Source organism: Haematobia irritans, chromosome 2 (genome assembly GCF_050003625.1).
Source record: "Haematobia irritans isolate KBUSLIRL chromosome 2, ASM5000362v1, whole genome shotgun sequence".
Lineage (NCBI taxonomy): Eukaryota > Metazoa > Arthropoda > Insecta > Diptera > Muscidae > Haematobia > Haematobia irritans.
The window spans coordinates 39,793,338-39,811,668 of NC_134398.1; the positions used below are offsets into that span (position 1 = coordinate 39,793,338).

Genomic DNA, 18,331 nt, shown 5'->3' on the forward strand with positions numbered 1-18,331 from the left:
TCTCTAGACCACAATGAACCCATCCCCTAACCGGTTCAAATGTCTCTATCACAGGGTTAATTAACACATTTCTGGCCCTTTTGCATCTATAACAGGGACAGTTCTATTTATAGATTTTTTTTTCAATTATATTTTCCCTACATTTGTTCATTTGCTACCAATATCACTAACATTTAAATTGACGTTTCAATGTTGTGTGTTCAATGGCGTTTGTGGCTGAATGCGTTAAGGCGTTCTGTTATGCTGCCAGTAAACCCAGGTTCAAAACCTGGGCGGAGCGAAAAAGTTTTTCAAATTGTAAAAATTAGATAATAAGACAAATAAAAGTAAAAAACAACATTGATAGAAATAAGAAGTAAAATTGGTGGAAAAATTTGTTTTTTTAGAACTGTCTCTCTAACATGTCTATTTGAACTGGTTAATTGATGGGTTGAAAACAACCGGTTAAATGATTGGTTTGTAGGTATCTATGTGGGGGTCAATTGACCCTTCCTATGACAACCCCATGTTAATTTCACCGATCACCTAACCAGTTAAAGGACCTGTACCGGCTATAAAGGACAGGTGAAACGACCGGTTTGGGACCAGTCCCAAGAACTGAAGGGTAGTATTAGCCATTTGGTTATATTCCTCTTCCTATTGCAATAGTATTTTAAAATAGAATTCCTAACAAATAGGAGTCCTCATAAATTAATTTTATTTTTATTCACTTCTCCCATCATTCAAAATAAAATTTCATATTCCTCATTCCCATTTGCATTTCTTCACAGACGTTTATCACACTTAAACATCTGTTGCCATGATGATGATGATGAGAAGCGTATTTTACAAATCTTCTCAACTCAATTGTTGGTTGTTTTTAAAGAGATAACAAAATAATTTCACTACAGTAGTCACATTTTCCCCTCAAGTGAGGCATATCAATAAAATGGAAATTCTGTAGCCTTTTGGGTTAATACCCAAAAAAAAAATAAAAATGCACGAGGACAAAAAGTCCCATTAGTCTGTTAAGCCTATTAGTAACTTTTTTGTCGCCTCCCGGAAAAGGAAACTCTGAATGCCAACTCTTCTCCTACCCTCTCTCTCTCTCTCTCACTCACTCTAATTTGCTCGTCGTTACTTTTTCAGTATTAGCCAACATTTAACAACTGTTTATGTCAACTTTTTTCCATTGAGATCCAACGAAGGGGTTCGTTGAATGATTAAAAACTAAATGAAAAAAATGTCCATATAAAATTAAACTTTTAAAGTAAAAAAGAAACACGCAGAAACAATGAAATAAATTTACAGAGCAATGCAAAAACAAATCTACACACACACATATACAAATACAAAGTAACAAAAAAATCTCTTTACAAAAACACAAAATGAAAGAGAGAGAGACATAGCGATAGTGAAAACTTTCAACGCACTTCTGTTTGCCAATGTATAACTGTGTATGGCCTATGATGTTAAAGGAAACGGATATTAGGGGCTTTTAACTTTTTAGCTTTCAAGTTTATGTCCTTGACAAAAAAAAAAACTATAAACTATTACTGTGTATTACTAAGTTTTGACCGCATATATGACAGGACCAGTGGAATGAAGAGGAGTCTTTGAATGAATCATTTCATTGTATCAACAATGAAGAATAATTTGCTCGTACTACAAATTATTTTCAATAACAATAATAGCTATTGCTGTTGTTAAATAATAAACATTTAACTTAATTTATATCAAATGAAATTTTTATGATGCACTGCAAAAGATTTTGTCGCATATCATGCACGGTTGTCACAGTTGGTAGAATTCTACCAATAATGGTACAATTTTTACAGTAGATTAGTAGAAATCTTTATGTGTTGGTAGATTTTGCAAAACATTCCTCTTCAACCAAAAGGCAATTCAAGTTCCTACATAACAAAAAAAATTTGAGAAAAATTTCTATAAAAAAAAAAAATTGACAAAATTTTCTATAAAAAAAATTGACAAACATTATTTCTAAAAAAAAATTTGTAAAAATTTTATATTTGTAGAAAATTTTGTCAAAATTTTATATTTGTAGAAAATTTTCTCAAAATTTTATATCTATGGAAAATTTTGTCAACATTTGGTATCTGTAAAAATTTTTTTTTCTGTAGATTTTTTTTTTATATTTATAGACAATTTTGTCAAAATTTAATATCTGTAGAAAATTTTATCAAAATTTTATATCTGTAAAAAATTTTGTCAAAATGTTATTTCTATAGAAATTTTTGTCAAACTTTTATTTCTATAGAAAATTTTGTTAAAATTTTATTTCTATTGAAAATTTTGTCAAAATTTAATGTCTGTAGAAAATTTTGTTAAATTTTATTTCTATAGAAAATTTTGTCAAACTTTGATTTTAATAGAAAATTTTGTCAAAATTTTATTTCTATAGAAAATTTTATCAAAATTTTATTTCTATAGAAAATTTTATCAAAATTTTATTTCTATAGAAAATTTTGTCAAAATTTTATGATTGTAGAAAATTTTGTTAAAATTTTATTTTTGTAGAAAATTTTGTCAAAATTTTAGATATATAGAAAATTTTGTCAACATTTCGTGTCTGAAGAAAATTTTGTATCTGTAGAATATTTTTATTTTTTTTTGATAATTTTGTCAAAATTTAATATTTGTAGAAAATTTGGCAAAATTTTATTTATATAGAAAATTTTGTCAAAATTTTATTTCTATAGAAAATTTGGCAAAATTTTATTTCTATAGAAAATTTTGTCAAAATTTTATTTCTATAGAAAATTTTGTCAAAATTTAATATCTGTAGAAATTTTTGTCAAAATTTTATATCTGTAGAAAATTTTGTCAAAATTTTATATCTACAGAAAATTTTGTTAAATTTTATTTCTATAGAAAATTTTGTCAACTTTTATTTCTATAGAAAATTTTGTCAAAATTTTATTTCTATAGAAAATTTTGTCAAAATTTTATTTCTAGTAAATTTTGTCAAAACTTTATATCTATGGAAAATTTTGTCAACATTTCGTATCTGTAGAACATTTTGTCTGTATCTGTAAAAAATTTTTATTTTTATAGAAAATTTTGTCAAAATTTAATATCTGTAGAAAATTTTGTCAAAATATTATATCTATAAAAAATTTTGTCAAAATTTTATTTCTGTAGATAATTTTGTCAAAATTTAATATCTGTAGAAAATTTGGCAAAATTTTATATCTATAAAAAATTTTGTCAAAATGTTATTTCTATAGAAAATTTTGTCAAAATTTTATTTCTATAGAATATTTTTTCAAAATTAAATATCTGTAGAAAATTTTGTCAAAATTTTATGATTGTAGAAAATTTTGGCAAAATTTTATATCTACAGAAAATTTTATTAAATTTTATTTCTATAGAAAATTTTTTCAAAATTTCATTTCTATACAAAATTTTGTCAAAATTTTATGATTGTAGAAAATTTTGTTAAAATTTTATATTTGTAGAAAATTTTGTCAAAATTTTATATATATAGAAAATTTTGTCAAAATTTTATTTCAATAGAAAATTTGGCAAAATTAAACTTCTATAGAAAATTTTGTCAAAATTTTATTTCTATAGAAAATTTTGTCAAAATTTAATATTTCTAGAAATTTTTGTCAAAATTGTATATCTGTAGAAAATTTTGTCAAAATTTTATATCTACAGAAAATTTGTTAAATTTTATTTCTATAGAAAATTTTGTCAAATTTTATTTCTATAGAAAATTTTGTCAAAATTTTATTTTGATATAAAATTTTGTCAAAATTTTATTTCTATAGAAAATTTTGTCAAAATTTTATATCTATGGAAAATTTTGTCAACATTTCGTATCTGTAGAAAATTTTGTCTGTATCTGTAAAATTTTTTTATTTTTATAGAAAATTTTGTCAAGATTTTATACCTGTGGAATATTTTGCCAAAATTTAATATCGTAGAAAATTTTGTCAAAATTTTATATCTATAAAAAATTTTGTCAAAATGTTATTTCTATAGAAAATTTTGTCAAAATTTTATTTCTATAGATAATTTTGTCAAAATTTAAAATCTGTAGAAAAATTTGTCAAAATTTTATATCTATAAAAAATTTTGTCAAAATGTTATTTCAATCGAAAATTTTGTCAAAATTTTATACCTATGGAAAATTTTGTCAACATTTCGTATCTGTAGAATTTTTTTGTTGTACCCTCCACCATAGGATGGGGGTATATTAACTTTGTCATTCCGTTTGTAACACATCGAAATATTGCTCTAAGACCCCATAAAGTATATATATATTCTGGGTCGTGGTGAAATTCTGAGTCGATCTGAGCATGTCCGTCCGTCCCTCCGTCCGTCTGTTGAAATCACGCTAACTTCCGAACGAAACAAGCTATCAACTTGAAATTTGGGTCAAGTAGTTGTTATTAATGTAGGTCAGATTGTATTGCAAATGGGCCATATCGGTCTACTTTTACGTATAGCCGCCATATAAACGGACTCCCAAATTTGGCTTGCGAATCCTTTAAGAGAAGCAAATTTCATCCGATCCAGCTGAAATTTGGTACATGGTGTTAGTATATGGTATCTAATAACCGTGCAAAAAGTGGTCCACATCGGTTCATAATTATATATAGCCTCTATATATACCGATCCCCCGATTTGGTTTGCGGAGATTATAAGAGACGTAAATTTCATCCGATCCGGCTGAAATTTGGTACATGGTGTAAGTATATAGTCTCAAACAACTATGCAAAAATTGATCCACACCGGTCAATTATTATATATAGCCCCCATATAAACCGATCCCCCGATTTGGTTTGAGGAGCCTACTAGAGAGACAAATTTTATCCGATCAGTCTGAAATTTAGATAATTTTGTCAAAATTTAATATCAGTAGAAAATTTGGCAAAATTTTATACCTATAGAATATTTTGTCAAAATTTAATATCTGTAGAAAATTTTGTTAAAATTTTTTATCTATAAAAAATTTTGTCAAAATTTTATATTTGTAGAAAATTTTGTCAAAATTTTGTATTTGTAGAAAATTTTGTCAACATTTCGTATCTGTAGAAAATTTTTCATCTGTGGAATTTTTTTATTTTTATAGATAATTTTGTCAAAATTTAATATCTGTAGAAAATTTGGCAAAATTTTATACCTATAGAATACTTTGTCAACATTTTCATCCAATCCGGCTGAAATTTGGTGCATGGTGTAAGTATATAGTCTCAAACAACTATGCAAAAATTGGTCCACACCGGTCAATAATTATATATAGCCCCCATATTTGGAACGTGGTGTTAACCACAGAACCCCTTGGAAGAGCAAAATTCATCCGATTCGGTTGAAATTTGGTACGTGATGTTAGTACATATATGGTATCCAACAACCATGCAGGAATTAGTTCATATCAGTCCATAATAATATATAGCCCCCATATAAACCGATCCCCAGATTTGAGCTCCGGTGCCTTTTGGAGAAGCAAAATTCATCCGATCTGTTTGAAATTTGGTACGTGGTGGTAGTATATGATATTTAACAACCATGCCAAAAGTCGTCCATATCAGTCCATAATCATATATAGCCCCCATATAAACCGATCCCGAGATTTGGTTTTAGAGCCTCTTGGAGGAGCAAATTTCATCCGAGTCAGTTGAAATTTGGTACATTGGGCAAGTATATGGTCGTTAACAACCATGCCTAACTAGGTCCATATCGGTCTATAGTTATATATAGCCCTCAGATAAATAGATGCCCAATCACACGAAAATTGGTCTATATCAAGTTCATAATTGTATATAGCCCACATATAAGCGACCAAAATATTTCAATTCTCGCTCTCTACGTACCGTGCAAAAGTCCATATCGATTCGTAATTATTTGTAGACTTACCTATACATACCTTTTATACCCTTCACCACTACTGTGGTACAGGGTATAATAAGTTTGTGCATTTGTATGTAACGCCAAGAAGGAAAAGTTTGAGACCCATCGTTTAGTATACCGATCGTCTTAGAATTAAATTCTGAGTCGATTTAGCGATGTCCGTCTGTCTGTCTGTTGATGTATTTTTGTGAGCAAAGTACAGCTCGCAGTTTTAGTCCGATTGTCCTAAAATTTGGTATAGGGTCCTGTTTCGGCTCAAAGACCCCTATCCCTATTGATTTTGGAAAAAATCGGTTCTGATTTAGATATAGCTGCCATATATATTTTTCACCGATCTGGTCATAATTGGCGTGTATATCAACCGATCTTCCTCAAATTCCGTACATCCGAATATTTTATGACTCTCGAAAAACTTGCAAAATATCAGCAAAATCGGTTCAGATTTAGATATAGCTCCCATATATAGCTTTCGCCCGATTTACACTCATATGACCGTAGAGGCCAATTTTTTGCTCCGATTTAGTTGAAATTTTACACAGGGAGTAGAATTAGCATTGTAGCTATGCGTGCCAAATTTGGTTGAAATCGGTTCAGATTTAGATATATCTCCCATATATAGCTTTCGCCCGATTTAAACTCATATGACCACAGAGGCCAATTTTTCGCTCCGATTTAGGTGAAATTTTGCACAGGGAGTATAATTAGCATTGTTGCTATGCGTGCCAAATTTGGTTGAAATCGGTTCAGATTTAGATATAGCTCCCATATATATGTTTTTCTGATTTCGACAAAAATAGTCAAAATACCAACATTTTCCTTGTAAAATGGCCACTGCTTAGTCGAAAAGTTGTAAAAATGACTCTAATTTTCCTAAACTTCTAATGCATATATATCGAGCGATAAATCATAAATAAACTTTTGCGAAGTTTTCTTAAATTGCCCCAGATTTAAATGTTTCCCATATTTTTTTACTAACATTGTGTTCCACCCTAGTGCATTAGCCGACTTAAATTTTGAGTCTATAGATTTTGTAGAAGTCTATCAAATTCTGTTCAGATCGAGTGATATTTAAATGTATGTATTTGGGACAAACCTTTATATATAGCCCCCAAAACATTTGACGGATGTGATATGGTATCGAAAATTTAGATCTACAAAGTGGTGCAGGGTATAATATAGTCGGCCCCGCCCGACTTTAGACTTTCCTTACTTGTTTTTGTCTAATATATACCACGTATGGACTAACTCACAATTTAGAAAGCGATGTTAAGAAGTTTTAAGATACCACAACCCAAATAATTCGATTGTGGATGACAGCCGTTCGTAGAAGTTTCTACGCAATCCATGGTGGAGGGTACATATGATTCGGCCTGGACGAACTTACGGCCGTATATACTTCTTTTTATAGATAATTTTGTCAAAATTTAATATCGATAGAAAATTTGGCAAAATTTTATACCTATAGAATATGTTGTCAAAATTCAATATCTGTAGAAAATATTATTTCTATATTAATTTTGTCAAAATTTTATTTCTATAGAAAATTTTGTCAAAATTTTTTTTCTTTAGAAAATTTTGTCAAAATTTTATTTCTATAGAAAATTTTGTCAAAATTTTATTTCTATAGAAAATTTTGTCAAAATTTTATTTCTATACAAAATTTTGTCAAAATTTTATTTCTATACAAAATTTTGTCAAAATTTTATTTCTATAGAAAATTTTGTCAGAATTTTATTTTTATAGAAAATTTTGTCAAAATATTATTTTTATAGTACATTTTGTCAAAATTTTATTTCTATAGAAAATTTTGTCAAAATTTTATTTTTATAGAAAATTTTGTAGAAATTTTATTTCTAAGGAAAATTTAATTAATTTTTTTTCTATGGAAAATTTTGTCAATATTGTATTTCCATAGAAAATTTTGTCAAAATTGTAATTTTTTTTTGTATATGCTACTATCCGCAATATTTTATTTCACTTTAATGCCTCTAGATAAAAATTTCTTATTTCTCATTATTTACTTATTTATTTTAATTTGCAATATTTCTCACCCATTATCTAATTATCATAATAAGTGGCTCAATATAATATTTCATGCACCTAAATCTATATTTGCAAAAAAAAAAAAAAAAAACAACAATTTGTGAAATCTCCTAATTATAGAATGTATTATGAATTAAAGCTTTGTCAATAAATTTCAATTTAAATTAAACGATTTTGTATTATTTATAAAAACACACAAAAAAAGGAAACAATAAATAAATGTTTAGTATAAAAATTAATTGAGTGGCAAATTATTTGGCTTTGTATATTTAAATGTCCACACAATGAAATACAATTTAATTTCACAAAACACAAAAGCCAATACAAATTTACTTTAATTTGTGTGAATATTTGATTATATTTATTTAAATGAAATTTCTAGGAATTTTTGTTTTTTCCATGCATTAGTTTTATTGACATTTTTTGTTGTTGTCGTTATTGTTGTGATATTTATCAATGATAGTGATAGCTGTGAATGTAAATTTCATGATTGTCATAAGCGGAAATCATATTTTGATTTAATCTTCTAGAAAATCCTATAATGATAATAATTCCCAAAATAAGCAAAAAAAAAAAAAACTAGTGATTTTTCGATTGCATAACAATTTTCTATTTTACTATTTGCTGTGATAATTTTTTTTTAAATTACATTGGTTTCGCTTATGTATAGGAAATATTAAGGCTTAACCATGGCCTATTAATAACATATTATTGATAGGAATTAAAAATTTTGAACATATTTTTGTAAAGAAATTAATTTGAAAAACTCAAAACGAACTGCACAACCACCATTGCACAATGATTAGCATGCCCGCCTTGAACACCAAGGGTCATAGGTTTAATCCCACACGGACGAAGAAGACTGTTTTTCATATGTTTGGGTGTAAAATTTATATGTTTGGAACTTAAATTTTTTAACACAATATTTTTAAATGCAAGTATATAATGTTCATAAACTACCATAATATGTTTGGGACATATATGTTAATATGTTAGAACATATTACGTTTGGAACATAAAATGTTTGTAAATTAGATGCAAACATATATTAATTTGGAAATAGCCTATAAACATATATGTGTTTAGAAAGAGAGATCTAGAGAGTATTCTGCAAGTAAAATAATGAGAATAACCAATTGGCGCCTTAAAAATATATCCACACAAAGAAAATTGCATTAAAATTTTTTACTACCAGTGTATGCCTAAAGATGAAACATAATATGTTTCAACAATACAGATTTTGTTTGGACCAATCCTGAAAATATATATGCTTGAAGCAAAATGTGTTTGGGGTATATGTTACAGAAGCGATTTTTTTGAGGGTGCACCCAGCAAAACAAAAGTTTCGCCAAAAAAGTAGTGAAATTTTTCCTTTTCGATCCGGAAGTGAAGCAAAATTGGCGCAGAAGCACTGAATTTAACTTGGGCTTGTCATAGGACAAATGTCCACCATTTCAACAGTCGTTGCACTAAATTCCCATCACCTCTTTTGATGGGATACTAAATCAGTGTTTTGGATGGGAATTAAAATATTTTGTGATATTTTGACAAATAAATAATTTTTATAATTTTTTTTTTTATAATTTTTAATGAATTCTAACGCTTGTTTCAAATCACTTTATTCATTTGCCATTCATTTATTGAAGCAATTCAAAGCCTTTAAAATGCCAATTTAAGGAATTACAGTATACTACTCTAATGAATTTAACATTTTTTCCACAAATCTGAAACAAAACAAGTATGTTATATACGGCTGTAAGTTCGGCCAGGCCGAATCTTATGTATCCTCCACCATGGATTGCGTAGAAACTTCTTTTAAAGACTGTCACCCACAATCGAATTACCTGGGTTGCGGTAATACTTGCCCATGGCAAGGTATCTTAAAACTTCTTAACACTGTCTTCTAAATTGTAATATAGTACATACGGGGTATATTCAAAAAAGGCCGATTAAATACGTATATAATTCAGTTTGACAAAATTATCTATAGAAATAAAATTTTGACAAAATTTTCTAAAGAAATAAAATTTTGACAATATTTTCTATTGAAATAAAATTTTGACAAAATTTTCTATAGAAATAAAATTTTGACAAAATTTTCTATAGAAATAAAATTTTGACAAAATTTTCTATAGAAACAAAATTTTGAAAAAAATTTTCTACTGAAATAAAATTTTGACAAAATTTTCGATGGAAATAAAATTTTGACAAAATTTTCAATAGAAATAAAATTTTGACAAAATTTTCTACAGAAATAAAATTTTGACAAAATTTTCTATAGAAAGAAAATCTCGACAAAATTTTCAATAGAAATAAAATTTTGACAAAATTTTCTATAGAAATAAAATTTTGACAAAATTTTCTATAGAAATTCAATTTTGACAAAATTTTCTATAGAAATAAAATTTTGACAAAATTTTCTAAAGAAAAAAATTTTGACAAAATTTTATATAGAAATAAAATCTTGACAAAATTTTCAATAGAAATAAAATTTTGTCATAATTTTCTATAGAAGTAAAATCTTGACAAAATTTTCAATAAAAATAAAATTTTGACAAAATTTTCAATAGAAATAAAATTTTAACAAAATTTTCTATAGAAATAAAATTTTGACAAAATTTTCAATAGAAATAAAATTTTGACAAATTTTTCTATAGAAATGAAATTTTGACAAAATTTTCTATAGAAACAAAATTTTGAAAAAAATTTTCTACTGAAATAAAATTTTGAAAAAATTTTCTACTGAAATAAAATTTTGACAACATTTTCTATAGAAATCCAATTTTGACAAATTTTTCTATAGAAATAAAATTTTTATAAAATTTTCTATAGAAATAAAATTCCCTCCATCATAGGATGGGGGTATATTAACTTTGTCATTCCGTTTGTAACACATCGAAATATTGCTCTAAGACCCCATAAAGTATATATATTCTGGGTCGTGGTGAAATTCTGAGTCGATCTAAGCATGTCCGTCCGTCCGTCCGTCCGTCTGTTGAAATCACGCTAACTTCCGAACGAAACAAGCTATCGACTTGAAACTTGTTATCGATGTAGGTCGGATGGTATTGAAAATGGGCGATATCGGTCCACTTTTACGTATAGCCCCCATATAAAGGGACCCTCAGATTTGCCTTGTGGAGCCTCTAACAGAAGCATATTTCATCCGATCCGGCTGAAATTTGGTATATGGTGTTGGTATATGGTCTCTAACAACCATGCAAAAATTGGTCCACATAGGTCCATAATTATATATAGCCCCCATATAAACCGATCCCCAGATTTGGGTTGCGAAGCCTCAAAGAGAATCAAATTGCATCCGATCCGCCTGAAATTTGGTACATGGTGTTGGTATATGGTCTCTAACAACCATGCAAAAATTGGTCCATATCGGTCCTTAATTATATATAGCCCCCATATAAACCGATCCCCAGATTTGGCTTGCGGAGCCTCAAAGAGAAGCAAATTGCATCCGATCCGCCTGAAATTTGGTACATGATATTGTTATATAGTCTCTAATAACCATGCAAAAATTGGTCCACATCGGTTCATAATTATATATAGCCCCCATATAAGCCGATCCCCAGATTTGGCTTGCGAAGTCTCCAGGAGAAGCAAATTTCATCCAATCCGGTTGTAATTTTGAACATGCTATTAGTATATGATCTTTAACAATCGTGCCAGAATTGGTCCATATCGGTCCATAATTATTTATATAGCCCTTATATAAAACGTTCTCCAGATTTGACCTCCGGAGCCTCTTGGAGGAGCAAAATTCATCCGATCCGTTTCAAATTAGGAACGTGGTGTTAGTATATGGTCGCTAACAACCATACCAAAATTGGTCCAATCACACAAAAATTGGTCCATATCGGTTCATAATCATGGTTGCCACTAGAGCCAAAAATAATCTACCAAAATATTATTTATATAGAAAATTTTGTCAAAATTTTATTTCTATAGAAAATTTTGTCAACATTTTATTTCTAGAGAAAATTTTGTTAAAATTTTATTCGGTTCATAATAAAATTTTCATCATTGTCAAAATTTTATTTCTATAGAAAATTTTGTTTAAATTTTATTCGGTTCATAATCATGGTTGCCACTCGAGCCAAAAATAATCTACCAAGATTTTATTTCTATAGAATATTTTGTCAAAAGTTTATTTCTATAGAAAATTTTGTTAAAATTTTATTTCTGTAGAAATTTTTGTCAAAATTTTCTTTCTATAGAAAATTTTGTCAAAATTTTTATTTCTATAGAAAATTTTGTGAAAATTTTATTTCTATAGAAAATTTTGTTAAAATTTTATTTCTGTACAAAATTTTGTCAAGATTTTATGTCTACTTTGTCAAACTGAATTATATACGTATTGGACGATCTTTTTTGATTTAATATATACCACGTATGGACTTACATACAATTTAGAAGATGGTGTTAGGAGGTTTTAAGATACCTTGCCATCGGCAAGCGTTACCGCAACTTAAGTAATTCGATTGTGGATGGCAGTGTTTAGAAGAAGTTTCTACGCAATCCATGATGTAGGGTACATAAGCTTCGGCCTGGCCGAACTTACGGCCGTATATACTTGTTTTATTTTCAAGTATACATTTTATGATGATTAGATGCTGTGTACAAGATTCTTTCATATATTTATCACAGTACAATAAATCTAGATTCCTTATCTGTAAAGTTTTTTTTTTTTTTTTTTTTTTGCTACAGGTTCCATGATAGCAAAACATCTAGTTACTGCCAGCAGCACGATGAAGTTGAAATGCCGTCCTTTGTGTGGCAGAATTTCCTTCAGTTATAAGACTCTCAAGTCCATTGACGCTTTGCACAATTTTGCCTTTGAAAAATTAATGGCGTGTTCACAACAAATATTTATAAATATTTTTATATCTTTTTTAAGTGAAAATAAACTAAAGGCCGTATAAACTTGTTTTACTTAGAAAATTTCGAAAATACACTGAAAACAAATATTGACCTAATATGGAAGATTATGACAAAATTCTTTAAAACAATGACATCTTAAATAAAAGAAAGTATATAATCCTTGCTTCAAAATTTTTTTTTCATTAAATTTAGGACACAAATGTTGAAATTTTGCATCTCTCTGCTGAAGTTGTAGATCTTTGAAGTAAGGTAAATTTTCCTTAAAATAAAGAGAAACATTTTTAATTTAAAGAAATCGTCTTTAACTCAACTGACATAGTGACTTTTTAAATTTAAGATAAAAATGCTTCAAATATAGGCTAAGACTTATTTTAAGGATTTTCATCTTTGGTTTAAAGTTTGTTTAGCATTAAGAAAACTGTTTTTACTTACTGGATTTTGAAATTGGAATTTGTTTGTGTGTACAAAAAGAAAGTAAAAACTCGATGAATGAGATCTGTATCCAAATTTAATTTTATTGATCCTAGATTTAAAGCCAGGGAGGTCCGTACAAAATGTCTTTATTTTAAAGAAACAGCTCGAAAGCAATACTCAAATCCTTAAGGGAAGGTCACAATCTTTGGATCCAAGTAAAATTTTCTTTGAGTGTAGAGATCAATTTTATAAATTTTCTCCTTCAAATGAGCATCCGATTTATAACTTGTAAAGGACTTTAAAGGAACTGAAGACGCAATGCTTACGTTTAATTACAACACCGCTTAAATTTCTTTGGAGTTAATCCAAATTTGCACCACACAGGGATCACAAGTTTGGAAAACATTTTTTATGCTACATTGAAAAAAAAAGCATCACCGTTTCAAAAGATTTTGGTATTACACGAATGATTTCGGTATTGATTCCGAGCCAAAGAAGCGGAGCATTTAAGTAAGAATACCATTAACACAAAATTCTTTTTAAACCCTCCACCATAGGATGGGGGTATATTAACTTTGTCATTCCGTTTGTAACACATCGAAATATTGCTCTAAGACCCCATAAAGTATATATATTCTTGGTCGTGGTGAAATTCTGAGTCGATCTGAGCATGTCCATCCGTCCGTCCGCCCGTCTGATGAAATCACGCTAACTTCCGAACGAGACAAGCTATCGACTTGAAACTTGGCACAAGTAGTTGTTATTGATGTAGGTCAGATGGTATTGCAATGGGCCATATCGGTCCACTTTTACGTATAGCCCCCATATAAACGGACCCCCAAATTTGGCTTGCCGATCCTCTAAGAGAAGCAGATTTCATCCGATCCGACTGAAATTTGGTACGTGCTGTTAGAATATGGTCTCTAACAACCATGCAAAAATTGGTCCACATCGGTCAATAATTATGTATAGCCCCCATATAAACCGATCCCCATATTTGAACTCCGGAGCCTCGTGGAAGAGCAAAATTCATCCGATTCGGTTGAAATTTGGTACGTGATGTTAGTACATGATATTTAACAACCATGCCAAAAGTGCTCCATATCAGTCCATAATCATATATAGCCCCCATATAAACCTATCCCGAGATTTGGTTTTGGAGCCTCTTGGAGGAGCAAATTTCATTCGAGTCAGTTGAAATTTGGTACATTGTGCTAGTATATGGCCGTTAGCAACCATGCCTAACTAGGTCCATATCGGTCTATAGTTATATATAGCCTCTAGGCTCTCTACGTACCGTGCAAAAGTCCATATCGATTCGTAATTATTTGTAGACTTACCTATACATGCCTTTTTTGTCTAATATGTACCACGTATGGACTAACTCACAATTTAGAAAACGATGTTAAGAAGTTTTAAGATTCCACACCCCAAATAATTCGATTGTAAATGACAGTCTTTCGTAGAAGTTTCTACGCAATCCATGGTGGAGGGTACATAAGATTCGGCTTGGTCGAACTGACGGCCCTATATACTTGTTTAAATTTGAGGTTGGCCTATTAGATTCTAGGAAACAAAGTTTATTTTATTCGTTTTTTCAGCTTTTTATAACCTTAACCGCTATTGTGGTACGGGGTATAATATGTTTGTGCATTTGCATGTAACACCAAAAAGGACCGATCGTCTTAGTATTATAATCTCAGTTGATTTAGCGATGTCCGTCCGTCTGTACGTCTGTCTGTTCATGTATGTTTGTGTGCAAATTACAGCTGGAAATGTAGATCCGATTGTCCTCAAATTTGGCACAGGATCTTATTTCCGCTCATAGACAAACCCTATTGACTTTGAAACAAATCGGTTCAGATTCACCGATCTGGCCATAATTGACGTGCTTATGAACCAACCTTCTTTAAATTCCGTACATATAAATATTTTGCGAGTCTTGAAAGACTTGTAAAATATCAGCGAAATCGGTTCAGTTTTAGATATAGCTCCCTTATATATTTTTCGACCGATATGGTTCCAAAAGCTAGAGTTTTATCCTGTTTTGCTTGTCAATTGTGAGAAATATATGGTACTATCAAGTATGCTAAATTTCAGTGAAATCGATTCAGATTTAGATACAGCTTCCATATTTATCTTTCGCCCGAGTTAGATTCATATGACCACCGGGTACCAAATATGTGCCGGTATTAAATATTCAAATCTCAACGAATTAATTAAATATTCTCTTTTGACCTTCAACCTTGTGTCCAATGACTCAGATTATAGCTTATTCATTAATGGGCCATTGAATAAAAACCAATAAAACATTAACACTGTCAGTGTTGGATTTTAATCAGATAAACATTATATTTTGATTGTATATAAATCGATAATTATACCATCAAAGTGAACATTAACTATGAAAATAATGACATGAACAACAACGACGACAACAACAACAACAGCAATAATATTGATAGCGACAGTGATAGTGATAATAACGTTCAAATTCAATTAACACTTATTTTTGACACCGAATACAAAGGCAACAAATTCGTATAATAACAACAGCAGCAGCAGCAGCAACAACAACAACCACAATAAGAACCAATAGGACATGAAAGCAAATTAAAATATCCCTTCAATCATTATTAACACAACAACAAGAACAACAATTACAAAAACAACAGCAACATCAACAACACCGATAGGTACATTGTAAAACTGACACAATTTGATAACTCAACCACTCTCAATCACCTAAAAGAATTCTCTGTCTCTCTCTCCATTTCTCTCTCACGCCCACACATCATGGTATCATGGTGGGCACACAAAATCCTCACAAATGCATATTGAATTTGGTCATTGTGGACTGGCTGCACATACACTCACAAACATTTCACACAAAATTCATTTTGCATAATAAATGAGTGTTATTGTCGGTCTCTGGCATTTGTGTGAGAGACCGATGATTGTATGTGAAGATGGTGGGCGCACTATGGGAGGGAAGTCTCTGTTGGTGTTTGTATTCTATGTGGCCACTGAATCGTCAATTAAACTTTGCCACACGAAAAATAACAATTTAAGCCGTTTTAAGTCAAATTAACATCAACTACCTTAAAAAAAACAACAACAACAAAAAGGCACAGTGGTTTGAAAGCCAGATTAAAATTACTTTGGAAGAGATCTCTTAAAAATCCAAATATAAAGAAATTTGAAATGCATGCAAAAAAAAACTTGGATTTTGACTTAGGCTGAGTACTATGTTCAGTTTTCAAGCTGAAAACCAGCTATTTTTCACGGTTACTTTTGTTAATTAATTAATTTAGAAATATAAAATGAATAATAAAATCAATTCATTGGATCTTTTCCATCCATTATTTGATAAGACTTGATAAAATATAATAGTCTTCATAAATATTTTTGTACTTTTAATTTAGTGTTTTGGTGAAAAACCCGAACATAGTACTCACCTTTACCCTTAAGGAAGTTGGTACTGATCCCAAGCAAAAGATACGGCTTCTTTCAAATAAGGGCTCCAAAGTAAATCTGTGACTAAATTTTATATAGAAATACAATTTTGACGAAATTTATAAAAAAAAAAAAAAAAAAAACAAGTAAGTAAAGTGTAAAGTCGAGCGGGGCCGACTATATTATACCCTTCGCCCCTATGTAGGCCAAAATTTGTGTTACCATCTCATCTACTTCACATTTACTGGAAGCTATAAAAGGAGACAATTTATTTACTTCTACAAAATCTCTAGAATTAAAATTTAAATCGGCTAACGCTATCCAGTTAATTGGAGGACACTTCCATTGAAAATGGGTCTAAAATGTGTAACAGTCTACCATATTTCCCCAACTCTGGTGTACGTATATATGGGAGCTATATATAATCTGAACCGATTTTGACTAAATTTGACATGTATAGTTAGAATAATAATTCTGCTATCTATGCGAAATTTCACGTAAATGGCAGTATAACTTTGGCCCCCTAGTCATATGAGTGCAAATCGGACGGAAGATATATATGGGAGCCATATCTAAATCTGAACCGATTTCAACCAAATTTAGCACAATTACCGATACTACCAAACGTACTCCTTGTGCGAAATTTGAAGCAAATCACGGCAAAACCATGGATTTTGAGGCCATATAATTTCAAATCGGACGAAAGATATATATGGGAGCTATATCTAAATCTGAATCGATTTTGACCATATTTGGCACATACAATAGTATCGTTAAAAGTACCGCTTGTGCAAAATTTGAAGTAAGTCAGGGCAAAACTCTGGCTTTTGAGACCATATAAGTCATAATCGGACGAAAGATATATATGTGAGCTATACTAAATCTCAACCGATTTTAACAAAATTTTAAACACTTAACGATACTATTAAACGTACCCCTTGTGCAAAATTTGAAGCAAATCACGGCAAAACTCTGGCTTTTGTGGCCATATTAGTTCAAATCAGACGAAAGATATATATGGGAGCTATATCTAAATTTGAACCGATTTCAATCAAATTTACCAAGCATTGGTAGAATGTCAATTCTACCCTCTGTGCAAAATTTCACGAAGATCGGTAGTAAACTTTGGCCTCTGTGGTCATATGAGTCTAAATCGGACGAAAGATATATATGGGAGCTATATCTAAATCTGAACCGATTTGGCTGATATTTTGCAAGGTTTTCGCGATTCATAAATTATATTGAGATGTACAGTATTTCAAGAAAATCGGTTGATAAACACGCTAACTATAACCAAATCGGGGATAAATATATGTGGCAGCTATATCTAAATCTGAACCGATTTTTTCCAAAACCAATATCGATTGTCTCTATCCCTTGAAACGGCCCTATGCCAAATTTGAGGACGATCGGACTTAAATTTCGAGCTGTACTTTGTGCACAAAATTACATATACAGACAGACGGACGGACAGACAGACGGACATCGCTAAGTCGATTCAGACTTTAATTCTAAGCCGATCGGTATACTAAAAGATGGGTCTTTGACCACTATTTCTTGGCGTTACATACAAATGCACAAACTTATTATACCCTGTACCACAGCAGTGGTGAAGGGTATAAAAATTAAATTAAATTGCTCTATAAAAATACAATTTTGACAA

At 30.0% G+C, this 18,331-nt stretch overlaps 1 protein-coding gene across 2 annotated transcripts in view; it reads left to right on the top strand.

The window, feature by feature from the left end:
* Positions 1-18,331, top strand: part of DIP-kappa (Dpr-interacting protein kappa) — a 386,526-nt gene that overhangs the window by 19,052 nt on the left and 349,143 nt on the right. Inside the window, exon 1 of one of the 2 annotated variants that reach the window (XM_075293822.1) lies at positions 15,777-15,908. The exons of the other annotated variant lie outside the window; for it this stretch is intronic. The gene's annotated coding sequence lies outside the window, so the exon portion shown is untranslated. Of the gene's footprint in view, positions 1-15,776; positions 15,909-18,331 lie in introns of those variants that run through there. 2 annotated transcript variants of the gene reach the window in all.